We start from the raw sequence: 22,744 nt of genomic DNA on the forward strand, positions 1-22,744 counted from the left end.
AACTTTCGTGCTTGCATTTCAGTCACACAATGATGGAGTACCTATCCCTCCACCAGTGCCCATTCTCCACCACCAATGATCTTAGTATCCCTCCCAGCACTCCCCACCCCTTCCCCCCACCCCACCTGGCCTCTGTGGCAGGGCATTCCCTTTTGTTCTCTCTTTCCTTTTGAGTGTTGTAGTTTGCACTAGAGGCATTGAGTGGCCATTGCGTTTGATCTATAGTCTCTATAGATCGAACATTTGCTTCTCATCTCCCAACCCAAGCTGGTTCTCTAAATACCCTTTACTTGGTGTTCCCTTCTCTATCTGAGCTGCCTTTTCCCTTAGTATTTGAGGCTGGCTTGGTATGGACCTCATTTAAAAAACAAAACAGGTCCTATACAGAGAAACTCATTCCATGGAAAAAGACCGTAATTAAGAGTATTTACAAAGCATGCTTGTGGCCAGAGTAATAGTACAGCAGGTAGAAAGAACACTTGCCTTGTACAAAGCCTACCAGAGTTCTGTTTCTGACACCCCAGAATGACCCCCAGCCTCACAGAAGTTATCTTTGAGCACAGATCCCAGAGTAATCCCTGAGCACTGCTAGGTGTGGCCTCCAGACAAATAAACAAAAGCCATGCCAATACATGTACGAAATAATAAAGGCTCACATCACTTCAAAAGAGGTAATATAGTTGAAAATATTCAGAATGGAGAAGGCACATTATCAGATTGAATCTGAGTATGCAAACAAGCAATAATCTTTTTGCACATTTACCATCCACTGAATTTAGTGTTAGATGTTGGGATTGCAGAAAGTTTGGTGAATCTTTTATATGTGATATTCTTTAATGCTTATAAATTTGGCACCTAAACAAGACCTCAGGGAGTAAAAAGATATGAAGGATCAGGATTGAACTGTTCAATTTTTGAATAAAAGAAAAAATGGCCATAGGGATATTATTGCCGATCCAGAAGAGTCTGTTTTGTTAGTGAAAACAAATGTTCCCTGATTTTCTTTTCTAGACAAGTGTTTAGCAAGATTTATTAATTTTATCTGATGGTATTAATTTTATTCCTATATAGAAGAATCTCAGTGTCTGTAAGAAAGTAACACTAGTGGAATGATAGAATATTCACTTTCCTATTAATAAATAATCAAGAAAAGTACACTATTACAGTCCTAGATCTGGACTCTGTTACTTGTTGTAGATTGTCCATTTCTGAGCTGGTAACATTGTCCATTTCTGACTCTGTACTCAGTGGTCACTCATGGTGGTGTTCAGCAGAACACATGTGGTCTGTGATCAGACCTGAGTTGACCACGTGCAAAACAAGTGTCCTACCTGCTGTACTATTTATCTGGCCCTAGATAATGTAGTTTTTTAATTTATCAACAGAATTATTAATATACTTTATGATTTCTAATACTTTTACTATCAACATTATTTTTAATATGTGTAAGGCATTTCACATTAATTTTTTGCTTCATAATATTAATGGTTAATTACAAAGACTATTCACTGACCCAATAGGGCATAAAAAATGTTAAATAATATTTTAGATTATTCAATGTGTTGTCTATTCTATTTTAATACATATTCATTAGATAATTCTAAAAGTACAAATTAGCAGAAAGAAAGAGGCAGCTCATCTATAAATTTGCTACTACAACCAAGTGGTTTAAGTAGCTCTAACAAGTAACAAGAAGAAGGTCACATATACCAATGCTTTATAAACTTAGAGGGTTTTTTTTTTACTTATTTATCTACATTTTATACTTTTGTTAAAGTTTTTCAAAATATATTTATGCTCTTTCAGGAATAGCCAAGCCCAGCAGAGTTTAGAATCATGCTGAACTGAAAGGCCCACTGTTTCCTGTTATTGAGTTATTTTGCAATTCTCCATGTGAGCATATTTAATTAAATTCATTTATTTTTGTTTTTGAATCACACCTGGCAGAGCTTAGGTCTAACTCCTGGCTCTGCTCTCAGGGATCATCACTCTCGATGGGCTCAGGAGCACATGGGGTGTCGGGGATTGAAAGCAGGTCAGATACATGCAAGGCAAGCACCCTACTCATTATTGCTCTGGCCCCCATGTGCGCATATTTTAAAGAAAAAGAATAATGTTGGACAAACTCCCTAGGGCATGGTAGTTTTATTGTGCAAAAATAAAAATAATACTGACAAAATAGGGCATTCTGAGTTCACACTGGCTGAAAGTCAAGACAATATGACCACTCTGATGTTTGAATACTTGCATATGCCGGTAGATTTACATGCTATCTGTTGCAGTTGTCCCCATGAGGGTGTTAAGTGAATGAAAGTACTGAGGATAAAACCTTCTAAAACCATGCCTTTATGCTTTTTTTTTGATACCAAAGAGTGAAGGGTAAATGTTTTGATTATACCTGAGTGAAAACTGAAAGATTTTTGTGAATGGTTAGGCCTACATGCTGGATTAGTTGCATGAATGAAATACCAAATTGCTCAGAGCAGGCTGCTTTTAAACCCTCCACTGACCACACTCACTTTGATGTAGTGTTGGACCTCATGCGGTAAATGGGTTGGTGTATATGTCAAGGTCCCTGTGACATGCCCAGTGAACTCAGTGACCTGAAATCTGGTGTGAGAAAATAGAAGTCTGAAACCACTTTAATGTATTATGATACTGATGGCAAAGGAGAATTCCGAGTTAGAAATCTGGTACTGCCCTGAAATAAAAGTCTCCCCCAGGTTTATTGTTGGAAGTTATTCACAGTCTGGGAGAAAAGACATTCAGTTACAGAGTGGGAGAGAAACCACTGTGGCCTTGAAAACTTAGCTGTGTTGTACCAGGGTAGCTATTAACCTCTTCACTTTATCCCAAATGATATCATTGGAAGTCACCAATGAAGTGCTAGCTGAGTCTGCAATTCTTTTTTTTTTTTTTTTAATTTATGCTTTTTGGGTTACCTAGCAATGCACAGAGCATACCTGACTCTGCACTCAGGAATTACTCCTGATGGTGCTCAGGGCACCATATGGGATGCTGGGAATCGAACCTGGGTCGGCCATGTGCAAGGCAAACGCCCTACCCACTGTGCTATCACTCCAGCCCATGCAGTTTACTTTTAAAACAATTTCCACTCAGTGCTATTTTGGGGAGCGGGGATATAGGGGAGAGTGAGAGACAGAGACAGAGACAGATACAGATAGAAAGAGAGAGACAGAGACAGACAGAGAGACAGGCAGGGAGACAGAGAGACAGAGAGACAGAGGGAGGATGGTAATATGAGCTCCACCTTTACCACTGTGGCCTTGAAAACTACCAACTAATTTCTCTGCCTCAGACTCTATCCAGGAAGGACAGTACCATGTCGGGGTAGGTGGTACAGATCCGTGCTTCTCTCCAAGTGGAAGTAAACTTTATCTGTTTACTGCAGCAGCAGCAGCATCAATAAGCAGCAGCTTAATTTTGAACAACCTTGGTAAAAATAATTTCTGACCTAGGAGTTCATACCTTACTTTTCCATAGTTAGTGGTCATAATTTTTCCAGGGCCATTCCTCCCTTCCTCCCTCTACCCCCTGCCCTGTCCCATTCCTAAACTCATTTTATGAACATCTTACACATCCCTGCCTCTGCAAGACTCCCCAGGAGTGTGATGAGAGGCAGAAAAACTTGGGGGAAGGTGTCAATAGTAACGGTATGTCCCCTCTCGAGAAAGCAGACCATCCAAGAAGTTATCTCAGAAATTACTTGGGTGAGTCTCTACATGTGGTTGGCCATCACTCCAAGCCCAAATTGAATTAGTGCCCTTCTGAAATAGGGAATCCTTTTAAATATATGTAAGAAAGAAAACACAGAAAGATAATGAAAACCGGCTCCCTAGCACATCAGCTCTACTTGCCCTCTTGTTATGTGGCTTTACTTTGAAACAGATCGCTCTCATTGCAACACATAGCTGCTGCCAGCCGCCACATGGCAACTTGGCAGCTATTTAAAGCACAGATCATATTACTGCACGGCAGTGTTAGCCATCCATGTTCCAATTGGTACACAACTGAACTAAACAGAAAGCAGCTTCAGGTCTTCTTCTCTGAAATTGAATGTGAAGGCCTGATCTCTATGATCCTCTTTTTCCTTTTTATTATGACTGTTTTTTTTAAAAAAATTATTTTGTATTAGGTTTTGTTTTGTTTTTGACCGGTGTTTTGCTTATGCCACAGGGAACTGCAGTTGGTTTGTCAGTCTGGTATAATGTATTATCAGATATGTGAATTTTCTTTCCTTCTTCATTTGCTTAAGAGTCTCTAAACTCAGAGAATCAAAAGGACTAAATGGAGTGAAATGATGTGTTAAGGGTACATACAGTATTTGTGAATGACTTAAAAAAATCCCCTAGCTTCAAGGACATCCACTCTGAGCTTCTATACTATCTTTAAACAGAGTTTTTTCCCCTTCACTTGTCTCTCTTCTCTTTTCCATCAGAAATACTTGACTTGTTGATATTGAAAGATGGTTTCTTCAAAAGAAACCATTTGCCATTGCCTAAGAACATCTCAAATAAGATTTGGAAGTGTGGTTGTGTGTTGAGTATTAGAAAAATAGCTTTAAACCTCACCTTCATTGCCATCGGCATTTATATTTCACAGGATATTCAAAGGAGGCAAATGACCAACTTCTAAAAAAACTTTGGCTAATACATACATGGATAACAGTGATTTGCGGTTTTAGGATTAGAGAAATAAAAATGTTTTAGAATGTGACTTGGGTAGGATATGTGGTGCTGTGAAGCTGTTAAGCAGAGAAAAGGAATTAAATCTCTGCTCTACGAATGATCAAAGAGTGTTAAATACATCTCATTCCACATGTAATGGAGCTATTCCCGTGGAACAAACTAATAGAATTTCTGGTATTCATAAGAAAATAGGAGTGAGGATACTGCTTCTACTTGTTACTATCATTTATTTCTTATTTTTACATACACACACTCACATATATATATATATATATGTATATCTTAGGAAAGACATTACCTTTTTTTTCTATCTGTGAAGTTGAGTCATTGAAAGAGCTTGGAAAAATAAGGTAGCCAGTTCATATCCCAGGTTGTCACATGTTATCCTGGAAAAGCAGCTATTATAAAGCTTAGTCAAGATATTGACCTTCCTTCTGCTTCTGGCCCATAGTGATCCTTTGGTCATGTGATACCTTGACTCCCAAGTGACAGTCAAGGTATGGGAAGTATTGTTAATAACTGCTATCCTAAAGTCTTCGTGGCAGTAGCTGAATAAATTGTGGATGAATTAATAACTGAGTAAAGTGAATGGATCACTCTGATGTAGAACTGTGGCCCAGGCTAAGGTCACCTTGGTCAGTGACTTAGTAGGAACCACCGAAACCCATGAAAATTTTTATATTAAATGTTCTTTCAGTGACCTATTTATGGTCATTTAGAGAAAGGATTCATTCCTTTAGAGTGTTGGAACAGAAAAGATAGCAAATATATTAGGTTTTATCTTTTTTCTTATAACTACATACTAAGATATATAGTAATTCGTGTCACTGTCACTGTCATCCCATTGTCCATCAATTTGCTTGAGCGGGCACCAGTAAAGTCTCCATTGTGAGACTTGTTACCGTTTATTTTAGATACAGAATACGCCACAGGTGACTTGCCAGGCTTTGCAGTGTGGGCTTGCGGGGCTCTCTGAAAGGGGCGGAGGAATTGAACTCTAGTCAGCTGTGTGCAAAGCAAATGCCCTACCTGCTGGGCTATCGCTCCAGCCCATATAGTAATTATACATACTAATATATACTACTACTATATATTACTATATACTAATGAACAAGCTTTTATTTCAATTTCTAGCAGAAATTCAAGTACTAGGTTAAGGTTATGGGATAGTGGATATTTCTTAGCAGGCAACACTAGTTTCTTTATATTCAGAAGACTCGGTTAAGAATTAATGTACCTCGGAGGCTGGAGCAAGAGCACAGCGGGTAGGGTGTTTGCCTTGCACATGGCCGAGCTGGGTTCGATTCCCAACATCCCATACGGTCCCCTGAGCATCGCCAGGGGTAATTCCTGAGTTCAGAGTCAGGAGTAATCTCTGTGCATCACCGGGTGTGACCCCCCCCCCAAAAAAAAAAAAGAATTAATGTACCTGGAGCAATTTCCAAAGACTTCATAAGAAAAGGTGCTAATATTGCCACTGAACTGGTTTCTGGTACATTTCCTAGGCAACAATTCCCTTGTTCATATTTTAGGATTGGTAGAGCTAATTATATCAAGGTAGGGCATCTAGTACAAGCATGATTTGCACAACCCCAATACCTATAGCCCAGGGCAAACGTTGGGTAATCAGCTTCTTCTTCCTCTCCCCTTTCTCTTTCATTTTTCCTAATCTGCTGCCACTTCCCAGTAATTTATTCTGGAACTTAACAGTGAATTTTAGGAACAGTTCGAGGTAGAAGCCTGAAAGACACATCAACATCATCAGGGGAACAAGAGAGGCAGGAATGAGCCTTATTCCGTCAGAAGGAAAGGGGATGGAGACCATTAGAAGCACATGGAAATTATTGCCAACATGTCAGAAAGCCACCCACATGGACAGAGCAGAATCATCCTATGAATACCAGATGGTTGTCATTGCTCCTGAGACCATTGCTGCTGTGACCAGGAGAAATTCCTGGCCTCAAGCTCCAGAATCCAGGAACCCTCAGTCTTCATGGAGATTCTTCTTGGCTTTTGCTGAGACTTTTTTTCTTTTGGCACCTTAAGGTATTTTGCTTGAACAAGTTCCTCCCTTATTTAAACTACAGTTAGTATGTATCATTCTTGTCTTGTTGAAAGTGCTGAACTAAATACAAAAGGAAGCTCTAGAGGCAGTGCCCTCTCACCAAGTATAAGTTACTTGCGTCATATAAGTACATCCATGCTACTTGCAAAAACAGTAATTGAAGAGTAACAGGAGCTATGTTAATATGTTCATGATGCTTGCATATATTGATAGAATCAAGAAAGCTGTACCACTTGATAATTTACTATAAGGTTCACTAAGCTGTGCTCATTCTGTCTGTTACAGACTTATAACTTGTCTTCCATTATTGTAGGCATGTAGATGCCTTGTTAACTGCGGCTAATTTCATGTGTCTAAACCTCCATTATTTTCAATACCATAATCTTCAGACTTAATGAACAATCAACTTTTGACATCCATTTTATACAAGTGACCTTCCTTACTCTATGGACTCAGGACTCAGTTCACGAGTACTGGATTGCTGGCAATATGCTCTAATGGTGTGTGAATTAATGGGGATTTTAGCACTTAGGTTTTAAGAATATTGTAGATAGAGCTGATCAAGGCCATGAAACCAGTTTTAATAATGAGTTCAAAGGCATTTGTGAACTGCCCGTGGGAAATTAGCTATTGTTAATAGGACAGGGTCTTTGTAAAGCACATTGTAGATTTTTACCAACTGACAAATAAAATTTTGAAACACAAACCATTTGTAAACAGGGTCCTGCCTGTGTACATTTTCCATGCAGTCATGTTAAAAGAAGAGTGATGAATGATTTCAAATACAGAACTTCTGGTTGTTGGGATATGCTTCTTAATGTGTTTCTACCATGACTGATTGCAGGCATGATGTACCCAAATATGGTTACTTGAAAAAAAATATCGTAGCACTGTAGCACTGTTGTCCCATTGTTCATCGATTTCTCAAGTGGGCACCAGTAACAGCTCCATTGTGAGACTTGTTGTTCCTGTTTTTGGCATATCGAATACGCCACGGGTAGCTTGTCAGGCTCTGCCAGGTGGATGGGATACTTTCGGTAGCTTGCCAGGCTCTCCAAGAGGGACAAAGGAATTAAACCTGGGTTGGTTGCGTGCAGAGCAAACGCCCTACCCGCTGTGCTATCGCTCCTACAGTGAAAAAACTATTAGGCACAGTTTTTGCTAAAATGCTGTATTTTTCCCCTCACATAGAGTACAGATCATTTTTAAAGATGTCTTAAACAGAGCTAATGCATATAGTAGAGAAGACTCAAGAGGAAAAGAAGAATCAGAAGCTCAAGACAAAATAGGAAGTTTTGATATAGTCTAAGTTGTTTTCCTGCTTCTCTGCTCGGCATAGCAAATTGACAAATGAACATCAGTGGTCAGGACCTTTTTAGATGCCTTGGTCACATATTGAACTGGATTTTATCTGTCTATATTCCTTGTTTTGCTGAGTTTCCACACTATACACAATCAAAACATATTCCCAGGGTGTCTTTCCTGAGCTTGTTCTGAACACTTCCATTGCAGTGTTTCCCCTCAACGTCCCTTCAGGTTCTACCCACTGAAAACAGCTCCTGCTTTTGTTACTGTAGTTGTGATAGAAAATTTCTACCAGGTTTCTATATCATTATGAATTTTCAGATTATGCAGAAATTTGCATACAAGAACACCACAGAGTTATTATTCTGAAATTTGCAAGCATTTCAGATTTGGATTGAGAAAGTTCTCCCTCAACTTGAATAGCAACAGTGGGAGTGTCTGTATTTGAAGTCCTTTCTGGATTTCATTCTTGCACTAGGAAATATGAAGCACAGGTAGAATTTTATATAACTGTGTTCCATTCCAGAATTTATATATAAGCAAGAAGGAGTTGGAGCTATCGCAATCCACATTTTCTAATATGGTGTGAGGGACAGCTGGGGTCAGAGCTAAATTTTAAATGATCAGATGCAGAGAGACCACTCTTGCATAACAATAAGCCCAGGCTGTCACAGGGAATGGAAAATAACCATATTTTCACCTTGGAAAATTTATTCTAAGCTGGACAGTGATTGTTTTTAGAAATCTATTCAGTGAATTATTTCTCCCCCTTCTTTAAGAATTAACCAGGAATCAGGTAAACTTTTTATCATAATTTATACAGTGTGGTAATTTTTTTGAATCATTTAGAATTTTTATAGTCTGATAAAAGATCTGCCAAATTGCACAGAGTCATCCTTCTCTGGCAAAGAGATGGGTTTGGATGACCTGCTGGGTCCTTCTCATCTCCCATGTCTGTGAGTCTTTGAAATACATCCCGGAGCTTAATTATGACAGCAGTCTTTATTATTCTGAGCCTTTAATGACATATTTCAGGAGAACGGTGTAAAAATAAAGAGCCATTGCCTTTGCAGTGGCTGACATAAAAATTCGAACAGAGTACACTTTCATGGGGAAGTTCCCCTTTATCAGGCAGGTGAAAGGTCAAAGAAGAAGTCGTGGGTTAAAGAGAAGAGGTTGCAGTGGGAACTCACAAGCGAATTCTCAGTTATTTGTACACAGACTAACATAAATCATTTACAGGTAGACATTCTTGTGGGAATAACAATCCCATTAATTTTGTTGCTTTGCATCAATTTCAACAATGTTGTATCTTTCTTCTCCCACCACGTCCACTTCCAGCTCTAGTGTCTCCCAAGAATTGTTGTGCCCGAGGCCTGGAAAATACAGCACTGTAAGGTTTTTTTTTCTCCCAATTTCCCTTTTTATTTTGAAATAAATTTAAAGATACAGGGACACTACAGAGATAGAACAGAGAATGCCCACACACTTCTTCACCTCTATCCTCCAGTGTTAACCTATTATAAAACTGCAATACTGTTTCCAAGAAATGACCCTCGGTACAATGCCATGAACTTGAATGTCACACTTTTAAAATCTAACCAGTCTTGCCTCCAATGCCTTTCTCCGTTCCTGGATTTGATGCAGGATTTCCCATTAAGTTTAATTGCAGTGACTCCAATCTGAGACCTTTCCTTAGTCTTCCCTCATCTTTTATAACCTTGACACTTTAGAAGTGCTCTTGGCAAGTACCTTGTCAAAGTTCTATCATTTTAGTTTTGTTTGATGTTTTGACAGATGCAACCATGAGCTTTAGTTAAGAATGCTGCACAGTGATAATGCACTCTTCTCAGTGAATCCTACAATAAGATACAAACATTATGGGTGCACTCTCTCCCATTACTGGTGATGGTATTCTTAATCAATTGGGTCAATGCTAATTATAACTTAGTCCACTCCTATTGATAAGACATGGGTTACCAGAGGTAGTTAGCTTTTATGTTAGCTATTTCTTTAAGTATTAATTTTGGCATATGATTTAAACAGAATGTGTATATTTCAAACAAGTATTCAATGATTGAAACCATAATTGAACTTATATAATATTTTAATTATATTCTCTATCATTTATGACTGTGAAATACATATATATATATACATATATATATATATAAATACAATTCTAGTACCAGCAATGATTTAACACTGATTCTAGTTTATTTTGAGCTGAAATCTAAGACTGACTTGATTAATCATAGAGGATTTTTTAATTAATTAATTAATATTAGTTTGTGGCCATGCCCAGCAGTGCACAGGGCTTACTCCTAACTCTGCACTTAGGAATCAATCCTGGCAGTTCTTGGGAGACTAGATGGGGGTACCAGTGATTAAAACTGTGTTAACTGCATGCAAGGTAATCATCCTAACTGCTGTATTATCACTCCAGCTCCATAAATACATTTTTGTGCACAGCTACCCACCTGAAGAAAGAAACATTGATTCAGTTAAAACGTAGGAATTGTCTCTTGTTTCTCTAAACATGCCACCTTTTATCCCCCATGTCCTCGGGATGTAAGCAAATCATAGAAAGTGTTACCACCACTCCACAAATTGAAAAAATACAACCCAAAACTGATGAGCTGATGCTGAGAAAGGTTCAAGGAGTTGTCAAGATTGTATGACTGTGGTGATGCTGAGTCAGTTACTGGATTCAGGTCCTCTGACCTGCCTCTGCACTCAATTCACTTCAACAGAAGGGACTTAGGACCCCTGGGGTTCAGAGCTGTCCACTCTCTAAGCAGATGGTTCAAACTCAGAATTTATTACCAAGTGATTATGAAAGCCAAGGAACGTTAGCTAATCACTGTGGTTTTTCCAGTTGTTGGCTGTTATTTTGGGAATAAAATATTCCTGGGGTCTTTCTAATTTAATGCCAAGATGCAAATGACGCCTCACCTGTTTCACCTGAGGTGTTATTTATGCCCAAATAACACCTCCTAGATGAGGTCCCATTGTGCCTGTTTCCTCCTTTGGAAATTAAGTATAATAATAGTAATCAGCTGCACACAAAGTTATTGTGGGGAGGGGTGGAAATGTGGAGGGGTGGAAAAGATTCAATACTTACAACATCCTGGGGAAAGACAAAATCAGGGAAACATGCAATGCAGTGCTTGGAATATGAGTGGCACTGCAATTTCACCTCAGGAACTCAGTCGACTTCAACTTTAGTCAAGAAAAATAGTTATTTTATCTGATACCAAACGAAAAGCTAGAAAGGAATTTGGATAGCAGTAGGCATGGCTAGATTTTTAAATAGTGAAATTTCTGGGTTACAGCAGTACTGAGGGACTTGAGGTACACATGTCTGCTGTATATTTGCTGCCCTCCTAGTCTTCTTTCCCTAGGATCCTGCATTATCATCACCATGTCCCCACTAGAATAGTGCATTTTACACAAGATGGCCCTATTTGGAGACACCATCAACACTGAGTCAACTGAGCCAGTAAGATCACCCGGTGTGGTGCATTCTATGGATTTGAACAATACAATACATGTATCCACATGAATTGTACAAAAGAGTTTCACTTTCCCAAATATTCTCTGCAATCCTCTTAGTCATTTCTCCCTTTGCCTTTCCTGCAAGTAATCTTCTTACCATCTACACAGTTTGTTTCTTCCAGACAATCATATATTGGGAATCTCATGGTTTGTAATATCACATATTGAATACTTTCATTTAATAATGTGAATTTAAGTTTGTACCTTATCCTTCCATGCATTCACTTTTAGCAGAGGCGAATATTCCATTGCCTGGAAAATCACAGTTGTTTTAATGTTTTTACCATCTCAAGACCATCTTGGTTGCTTCTAAAGATTGGCAATTATGAATGAAACTGCTGTAAACATCTGTGTCCAGCTTTAAGTATAGACAAGTTTTCAGCTTCTTTTAGTAAATATCAAGGAGTACAACTTCTGAATTATATGCTAAGAGTGTTCTAAGTTTTGTAAGAAATTTTTTTAAGTTTTGTAAGATGACACAGCAGCTGTGTCATCTTGCTTTTCCACCATCAGTGATAAGTATTAACTCTTCTGCTCCTTCCTAGTATTTGGTGGTGTCAGTGATCTAGATTTGGCAAATTCCTGAAACATATGTAGGACGGGGACGGTGGCACAAAGGTCAGGAGCGCATGTTCTGTATGTGGGAGTCCTGCTTTCAATCTCGACCATTGCATGGCCCCCAAACACCACAAGGAACAATCCATGACCCCCAACTTACCGTGTCCATAACCACAAAATATCTAATATGTGTAGTGCTATCTCATATGGTAAATGATTTTGAGAGCATACTATGTGCCAGATGATAGATTAAGTACTTAAAAAAACTCGTTTAATTCTTAGGAAAATTCGATGAATTAAAGGCTATTATTTAGAATTTTTCTTAAACTTTTCCCTTATACTTCCTTAAACAAGAATAAGGAAGTTTAGAGAGTATGGAAATTAGTTGTAGAATTTGTGCGAGTTCCCTTATATACCCAGCACAGAGGCAAATATTCGGAGGTCAAATATTCAGTCAAATATTCTCTTGCATCTGTATTCCTGTACATCTGTATGCTCTATGTGTCCTTCTCATTTACATGGGGCATTGATTCCAGATCTGTGTAAGGATTCATTGGAAAGTCACATGGTTATTTAGAGCAAGGCACAAGAAGACATCCCTGTGTCAGCTTAGCCCTCTCTGTCACTTACATCATCACTGTCAATTATGTCAAGATTGACCTCTAATATAAGAGGTGGCAGTCCTTGACTTTACAATGAGGAGTTCAGATGACTTTGGTTCAAATGATCTATATGATGGCTATTCCAGGAGTCTCAGACCTCATGTTTATTTTGAATGCATTTTATTTAGACAGAGGACTTATCTGGAGTCCAACGCATAAGCTTAGCATTACTTTGTTCTCTAATTAAAACATGTTGCCAACTCTGGGCATAAGTGCAAGCTGCAGATGAGAGCTCTCCATTATAATAGCACCTCCTTCCAATATCAGCAAATTTTGGGGTAGCTTCCATTCCCAATTATAGGATACCCTGTGGTGTCTCTAACTTTAAAACCTCAGTAAAGAACTTTTAGAACATTAGTTCCAACCCAATTCAATTTTAAAAACAAATGTTAAGCATAACCAATTTAAGGGGCAGTGATTCTCTAAATGTCAAGAATTATAAAGCTGCTTATTGAAACAAACAAAATGTTTTTATTTGTTTTCAACTTGAATCAGAGAATACAAAAGTTCCATAGTACAATATTGACTGTTGTCCTCAGATGCAGCATGACTTACTACTGTGAGCAGAGATAACTGTAAGAACTCCTGAAACCAGTGACACCTTTAGAGTCACTGGTTTAACCATAAGACATGTCTCAGGAGTCTTTTAATGTGGGGATGCTGTCAGACAGCACTATTGGGCTTGGGAGAGATGAGCACCGTCTTGATAAAACTACCAGATTGACTTGCTGCTAGTAAGGATCTGGGAGCCAAAGAGCCACTAAGATCTAGAGTGAGACTAGGTCAGCTGCATACTGAGTTGGGTAGCAGAGTGGGGCCTGCTGGTGAGCTTTTAGTGCCTCTAGTGCACTTGGTTCTGCTGAGATTTCCTGCTTCCCAGAGACCCAACAGCGTAGTCTGGTTGTGATATTCTCTCCTGGGGCAGACCTACTTGCATGGCATTTCCCAGTTAAGGTATTGAGGGAAGTGGAAACAGCTTCTGAAAGTTCCTCGCTCAGGATTGGCAATATCTCTATAAATCTAGGGAAAAGTACAAATGCAGCGTCTCTTCGTTGAAGGCAGAGTGCTAAATTCAGTGTGTATCTGTATAATATGGGGCCCCTCATTTCAGTAAGAATATCTGGTGCAACATACTCATTGGCTATAACCCCTTTCATAGTAAATAGGCAGAAATTAATATTTTCAGATAACCATATACATGCTCATGAAGTCTTTTTCCTTTTTCCTTGAGAAACCGAATTATAAATCAAACGACTCAATTGTGCCCCCATAAATGAGATTGTGATTTTTACTTCCCAGTATCACTTAAGCTTGAGTTGTCAAAAGAGATATCTGTGAATCTCAGTGATCAATTTTGACAGACAGCAACAGTTTGAAATTAAGTTCTAACTTTTGTGATACAAGCACGGTGTCACAATTGGATCTTGGATCTGGTTACTCTTCACAAAGGCTCCTATTTCAACAGGTGTCAGAGGCATAAGTGTCTTAGGAAATGTCTAAGTCATATTTAGCATGTACAGTAGAAGAATTAATTCTGTTCCTGGCATTTAAGGACTCTTGAGAGGACTCCAGGGTGGAAATGCCTCATATTTCCCTTAATATTTGCTACTTCATAATATGTACTTGCCATTGCTCCCCTGGATGCGCCTTTCTCATTTATCAAGAGAATCCTACCAAGGAATTAAAACCCTGAATACTTTTGTAGAGGGTAGTCGGAAGTCTCACAATAACTTTAAGGGCTGGAGAAATAGCAGAGTGGATAAGGCGCTTGCCTTATAGGCAAACAACCCGGGTTTGATCACTGGTACCACATATGGTTCCCAAAGCACAGCCAGGACTGATCCTTAAGTGCACCTGTGCACTGCTGGGTGTGGCCCACAAACAAAGACAGAACAAATAAAGTGAGGGTGATATCTGACGTATGTTTGAGAGACAGTTGTAGGGCTCTGGAAGAATGTGGGGAAGGGGCTGGCAAAAATCAATGTAAGGATTTTGAATACTTGAAGGACTCCTAGAATTTTAAGCAGGGAAACTCTGAGATTCCAGGCCCTGTCAGAGCAGGAACAGAAATTTGAGATCCATTTTACATGTGACCAGTAAAAGAGAAATCAGGGGAGGTTATGGAGCTGCTGTTGACTCCAAGGCAATACAGAAAAAGTTCCACATTTCTTCTAAGGGAGTAATAGACACTCATTATCATTGTTAATATCTCGTATAGTGCCAAGGAATTTATTGACAGCAACCCATGTTGTACTGAGGAATTAGTACTAAGTGTACTTTCGTGTTTTTGTTTACGATTAAACAGGCTTGCAGATGATTTTCATGTTTGCTTTGCATCCTCCTTCACTTGACTGTGAGTGCTTCATTCACTAGCATTTTTATTTGTGTGTATGTGTAGTTTTTTGGTGGGAGGAGGGATGAGGCCACATGTGCCAGTGTTCAGGACTTACTCCTGGCCTTGTGTTCAGGGTTCACTCCTGGCAGTGCTCATTGAACTATATGTGCTTCGAGGGATCTAACCAGGGTTGGCCGCATGCAAGACAGGTGCCTTAACTCTTGTAATCACTATCTATCTAGCCCCTTGAATTTTCCTTTGTATCTTTGTAATTATTTTTCATATGCCATACACAGTGGCGTTCATTTTCTGACATTTTAGGATCTCAAAGAGAATAGGAACATTGTTTAATGGGCAACCTGGATTTTTGCTCTTGAGGAAAAGTTTCAGAATTGTAGGGGAAGACTGATTTGTAACACCTGTAGTAAACATCTAAGTGAGCATTGGTGGATGTGGCCTTGCTTTTAGTGGCTTCACATCGGCCCTTTGGTGAAAGTACAAATGATTACTGTTCTCAATGCCCTACTCAAATATTCATCACTGTATCACTGTCATCCCGTTGTTCATCTATTTACTTGAGCGGGCACCAGTAACGTCTCTATTCCTCCCAGTCATGAGATTTTAGCAGCCTCTCCTTACTCATCTTTCCCAATGACTGGAGGCTCTTTAAGGGTCAGGGGAATGAGACTTATTGTTACTGTTTTTGGCATATCGAATACGCCACGGGTGGCTTGCCAGGCTCTGCCTACACAGTCGGGATACTCTTGGCAGCTTGCTGGCTCTACGAGAGGTAAGTGTGTGTGTATACATATATATATATATATATATATATATATATATATATACGAGAGGTAAGTGTGTGTGTATACATATATATATGTATACACACACATATATATGATTTATATTACTCTCTATGATCTGTTGCCTACAGTTTGAACTCCATCAAATATGGTATGGTAATTATGGAAAATGGGTAGTAAATGCCCGAAAAGCAGCTTGGAGTGTGGCGGTGGTTGGGTAGTAGAGGTCAGCTGCCAGGGCTGGGTCCCTTGGGATGAGGAGGGTTCTTACCTGCCCCCCCCGGGGCACCCTGAGTGGAAACAGCCTGGTGCGGAGTCCATAATTCATAATTCAGTTTATTTGGGGCACTGTAAGAGCAGAAGTGTAGGTGCTAACTATGACTGACCTAGCAGACTATAGTACCTTAGGGAATATATTGAAACACCGTGAAATGCAAATGCAATGGAGCTGTGATTCAGAGGCAAAGTGGGAAAAAAAGATCTCTATGAGGAGGGCCATAACTGTTTCATTTCTGCTCAGAGGTGAGTGTTTGTTCGTAGACATGCTCTACTGCCAGTGTGGCATTATTATTCTTGACACGAAACTGGTGAGTCAAAAAGTCAGGGATTCTACAACGGAGACACAGACAAGGTCAGAAGATCCCTGACTGATCCTCCGGTATCCAAGTGGTAAGAATGAAGTGAACAGATTGTAATAGAAAAAAATATTCCCAAGGATGATGCAAACTGGGAATAGATTTTTAGCAGAATTTGGGGAGAAGAAAATGCACATAGGAATGGGATCTGCACACATTTTGCAAGCACAAATAAGTTAGAAGAAACCCAACAAGCATCTTCAAAAATCATAAAAGTAGATTGGGTGTAACCTGCAAAATTTCCACTAGAGGGCTCATGTTATCTATAGAGAAGTTTTTCCATTGGCCCCTCAGAAACTTTCTGAAAGACTTTTGAGCACATCTCAAAGGATGGTGGGGATTTGGAAGGGGCAGAAGTGTCCCAAGAGAGTCAGGTCCTGGATGAGTTTTAGGAGAAGGTGTGTGCCTAAGCATGAAGTCACTGCTGATGAATTTTCCTGATTACATAGAAATCAAGAAAAAATCCTTTATACATCCTGTACCTATTCTAGGAGGCTCCTGACTCCCCCCCTCACTTGGCTGTCTTCACCGTGGCCCCTTCAACTTGCCCAAGGGGGGCAAGTTGAGTTTCCTTCCCCACCCTGAGCAAAACTTCGGCAGCCGAAGACCTCTGGAACCCAGCCACAGCCATGCTCAAGGCCACTCTTCACATGTTTGGACGAGCCTCACCCATGAAGGAACCGGCAGAGGAACCCAGGCATGCGGGAACTGGGACTGAGATCTCCAAGCCTGCTCGGATCAGGACTGTGCCTCCTCCACCCAGATCTCCCATTTTCCAGTAGTTAGGCAGTCATGCCCACAAACTGTCTCCTCCTCCCCCGGCACCATTGTAATCGCATCAGTGACCAAGATCCAGAGACTAGAAAACAAAGTTCCTGGAAGCACGCGTGAAGGTTCTCCCTCTCTGAGAACCTGGCAAGCTACGGAGAGTATCCTGCCTGCACGGCTGAGCCTGGCAAGCTCCCTGTGGTGTGTTCAATATGCCAAAACAGTAACAATGATGAATCTCATTCCCCTGACCCTGAAAGAGTCTCCAATGCTGCACCTTTGAAAAGGATGAGTAAAGAGAGGCTGCTAAAATCTCAGGGCTAGGACGTTACTGGTGCCCGCTTGAGCAAATCGATGAACAATGGAATGACAGTGATACAGTGATACCTATTCCAGGGAGAAATCAAAGGTGCTCGATGCCAACCTAAATTCTAAAAAGTGGACCCAGATTTAGCAAATGCTCCACCGTCTGCTGAAGGACACTGTATACTTGATATGGAGCAGACACTGACGTAAATATTAGCTATATCTGGGTTTGGAAAATGATATTGGGGAAGAGATGGCACTGCCCCGAATTGACATTAGGCTATCCTCACACCATAGAGAGACTGAAATGGAGCTGAGAAACAGAATTACAAAAACGAAGCAAGGTGATTGTAATAAGGGGCGGAGGGGTGGTACGGGGTCAGCAGAATTTTCCAAGCAAGCACCAAACTCCCAACCAATGCCAGGAGAGGTGAGAACTGAAACAAGTACTCCGATTTTAGGCATTGTCTGTTGGTAGTCAAGCAATTTTTATAACATTTTCCAGATCTGCCACTGCAGGAACCACATATAACTGACAAATCTTCAATTCTCATTATGTATAAGTGGTTTTCCCTATCACTTCTCATGGTTAAAAATACATCACATAAATTACTCTCCTGCCTGGTGAAATATGCAAGTACTCTGTTGTCTGTGTTGCTTTTGAAAACATTTTGGCACTTTCCGTGGAACTCGTCTTCTCAGTTATGCCAGAGGATGCTGTTTTTATTTTTCTTTGCCATTAAGTACCACACGCTCTTCGGAGAAAACTCAGTGGGTCAAGGAGGGTGGGTGGTGGAGGAACAGGGATTGCTAGAACTGTGACAAGATGATAGCTGCTGTTTCCGGTCCTAGCTGGCCGTCTTAGAGGTGGCCCAGGTCTGAGGGGGACCAGAACCTGGGTATTAACCACCCAGGAAGAACTCCACGTGCATATCCTTCTCTCACCCTGGACTCCCCAAGGAGTGCAGTGTAGAAAGGAAGAAATCACAATTCTTTGCCTCTGCCCTTGCTGGATGCCCTCTGCACGCAGCCTTGGAGCTCTCCTGCTGGGAACCAGGGCTGAGCAATTCTTCCTTCCCAGCAGGGGTCACTGTGGAATTGCTAAAATAGAGCAAAAGCTAGGAGCTGTGCTTTAGCAAGCTGAGCCCCAAGTAAGGATCCTTGAGCCCAAATTGCAGGATGAATCATAAAAGCTTTGCCTTCTACTTATTTCCGTGTGCTTTGAACATGCTGTGGGTGTTCTCTTTGGGTTACTCAGTGCTCCTTTTGTCCAGTAACTGCATATATATATATATATATATATATATATGTACATATATATATATATTTTAAAGTTAGGGAATATAACTTGCCATGAAAAGAATTCAGGAATTCAAAAATCAGTGTTTAGAGTCTCACTCTTCTTTTCCTCTGTGGCTTTGGACAATTCACATCATTTGAAGCTTTGAGGCTCAGTTCCATGACAGGTTCATTGTTAGGGTAAAATAAAAGGATATTCATAAAAGTACTCAGTGAGCACAGTGAGTTAAATATGAATCTAGATGCAGCATTAAAAACTGTTTAGAGTTTATTGTTATCTTAATGTTTTAATTTCATTTTGAATAGATGACATTCATACATTATCACCCATGTGCAAATAATCATTTCTAAGAAAAGGACCCGTTTTTCTCATTTGGGGTACCTATTATCTCTGCTCAGATGTCCTGGTAGGATTCAAAAGCAAGAGCTAAAAGTCCAGTATTCTGTCCTGCTTTCTTATAATTTTTCCCCCCATATATCTGTCTTTAAGTCTTCTTAAAGACTCAAAACAAGTTTTTAACGTTTTGAGTTTAATTTATTGAGCCCTCCTTTGCTTTTTCTTTACTGTTATTTTCTCTAACCAAAAAGATGCCTAAACTGGTACCATCAATTAACAATTACACCATCTCCTTTGAATGTCTATTGCTTTGACTAGTCTATTTTCTGCCTTGGTGGTTCTTGAATATGATAGAGGAAATCCCAAATACCAATTCCAGGGTCCCTTCCATAATCCATGTTTTCAGAATTGTGTGGGGAGTATGGCAGGTTGATACATTAGCAAACATACATCTTTGACCTCACTGTAAATCCAAAATACCCTTTAAGGATAGAATACTCTTCATAAAACCACATTCTTATTTTATTTAGCTATTTTTGTTCTCTCCCGCTGTAGATCTTTGGGAGCAGCACTTCATAGTGAAGTGATCTCATCACATAGTAAAGTGCCTGGGAACTAGTAAGTGTCTACTTATAATAGATCTTTCTTGATGTAGCCTGGATGATAGCCATTTCCCCTTCTTCAGGGATTATCTTGATAAATGCAAGGATTACAAGCACTGCAGTGCTCCTGGCCATAGCTGTGTACTCAGGATACAGGTTTTCAACCCAAGGCAGGCAGATAGACACTCTGTCCAAGATTTTGAGATCTGGATAGAGACAGAAACAAGTCATAAAAATTGTTTCCATAAATGGTATCTCTGCACTTAAAACATTTGTGATACTGTTTCCAGCGAAAGCCGGTGCTAAGCCTTGCCTGTACAGCTCTATGCTGTCCTAAGTCATCCTGACATCTCCTCTTAAAGAGTCTCTTCTCTTTTAATTCAAGTCACGAAAGTGAATCTGTCTTGTTAGCGCACACAGAGCATCCTTTAATATTATTGGGGATTGCCCCTGTTGATTATGTCATTTCATCATTTCTTGTCTAAAATAAGGGGGGTCTCCTAAGTTCCATCCTTTTATAGGTGTAATTCCTTCTCTCTGTTACTTAAGGCTCTCAGCCCCTTCTGAATATTTCATCACTCATAAACAATGTCTTATTTCTCCAAATTCTTGGAATTCTTGCTGGTATAAACCACTGCTTGAATGTGGGTCACATGTGGCTTTATATCTCTCACCATATTTCTTGGATATGGTGCATCTTCCAAGTCGTTGCAATCCACTTGAAAGCATTGAACAAGTTCTGAATTTTGTTTTTCAAGGTGTTTTTCTTTTTATGCTTAATGTTTAAATGATTCCCACTGATTCTTAAAGGCCTACTATTAAAATTGTTTTTTCCCTACTATACCATGGCTTATAAATATTTATTGGATGAATGAAGGAAATGCATATCTGCTTATATTTATAATTAAAGGGAACTGGGAATATAGTATTTGTTTTTCCAAAAATGCTTCCAATTATCCACTCCTTCATCAATTCGCATGTAGCAGGGAAAAGCAACGTTCCTTTTGTAGAATGTCTGCTTTGTAATTGCTCCTGTCAGGGTGATTAATGGGTCGTGGTTTTTGACCAGGAACCAGGAGGGTGACCTGGTGGTCAGCAGAGGCCACCTTGTCTCAGATATTTCTACCCCTGTGGAGGTTGATATTTCTTTTCTTTCTTTTTTCTTTTTTTTTTTGATTATCCTTTGGAAGTAACTAAGGTTGCATTATGGGTACATTTGCATACAAATTCCCAGAGTCTGTTGCTTGTTAATTATATCCAGGAGGTAGGCCTGATTTGCTTACCAGATCCTCTGGCTTGGAGAAGGAGCTGTCATTCCAGGCTGGAGCCAGGTCAACGCCTTAGGCCAAAGACATTTCTCCCTTCTGGCTGACTTTTGCTTTGGTCTGCCTTGCTTTTGCTTCCATCTCAGGCAAAGGGTCTATGCTTTGGCCTTGCAGAACAAGGGAAAGACAAGGGCAGTATGAGGAAGGAAGGGACTCTGTGTTCATGCTCCTTTGGTATTGGCTAAGGGGCCGGTTACTAAGATTTAAGGACTCACTAACAGTTTCTTTCTTCATGTTGCCACAGATGTTCTTGTTTATCTCCTTATTAAACCTCATAATTAACTTTCAACTCTCATTTTATCTCTGTTATTTCAGTGTAGAGCACCAACTCTTCTCTGAGAAGGAAAATAATAATGGCCTGAGTTAAGAGCAGAAGGTTGCTCAGGTTCTGGGGCAGAGTAAGTGTGGCGTTCAAAGGTGGCTTTACAGGTCTCTGCTTCCTAGGAAAGTCAGAGGATCATCACCTGCAGCTGCTCCTGTTTTTCCCTTCCAGTCAGTAGCCCAGTCCTTGGAACATTTGAACTTGCACCAGTACTTGGACTTGGACAAGGAGTTGAACTTGGAACAACACTAGTAGTAGTAGGCGGATGTTGCAGTAGTAGTGACAAGAACTAGTTGGTTGGTCCCTGTGCAGTGTTACAAATATTCCATGGATTTTCTCACTCAACCCTCACATGTGGAATTGAGAATGTTTGGCCTGTTTTAAAAAAAATGCTGAAAGCACAGAGAGACAGATTTATTCATATTGTCATGAAATTTCTGAAAAACTTATCTTATGCTTAATAGCTTTCTCTTTGCACATAGAAATGTATATTTACTGTAGCCAATTGTATCCCATGCCCCCGATATGTTATAGCAAAAACTCTTCTCAAATCCTGCAAAAGAAAGTCGGACTGTGAAGAAAAAACTTTGTGAATACTTATAGAAGTCCACAAATTTCACTTTGAAAGTCCAGCAACATTCCATGTCACTTTGCCTTCTCTCCTTAAAGTCTTCTGTTAGTGACTTTAAGTCACTTGTCCAAAGTTGCAAAACTCTTGTTTCATAATAAGGATTCTTATAAGATTCTTATGAGAACAGTGAGGACTTCTTAAAATAGCAGAGTATTTCTGTAAGACCTCTTGTGCATGAACTTTTACATGTCAATCATAGAAATTGTGTCACTGGATTTCAGGGCTCAAGTTGGTAGGATGTTTAGTAAGAGCCTTCTTATTGCTCATTTAGTAGTTATTTATTGAACACCCATTAACATGGTAGCATTGTTTTATGAAGGAAAAGAAGTACTAACTCCCTAACCCTCTCTCAACTTGTTATTATGTTTAGGAAAAATTAAATGTGTTTTCATTCTCTATCCTCGGGTTATCGTCATTGTGGTCTCCAGCCATGGCTATGGATACCTACAGCCATCAATGGCCCAAAGAATTAAAGCACAAACACAGATCCAGGGGTCTGGTCAGACTGTATGTAACAGGACACA

Source organism: Sorex araneus, chromosome X, assembly GCF_027595985.1.
Source record: "Sorex araneus isolate mSorAra2 chromosome X, mSorAra2.pri, whole genome shotgun sequence".
NCBI classification, from domain to species: Eukaryota; Metazoa; Chordata; class Mammalia; order Eulipotyphla; family Soricidae; genus Sorex; species Sorex araneus.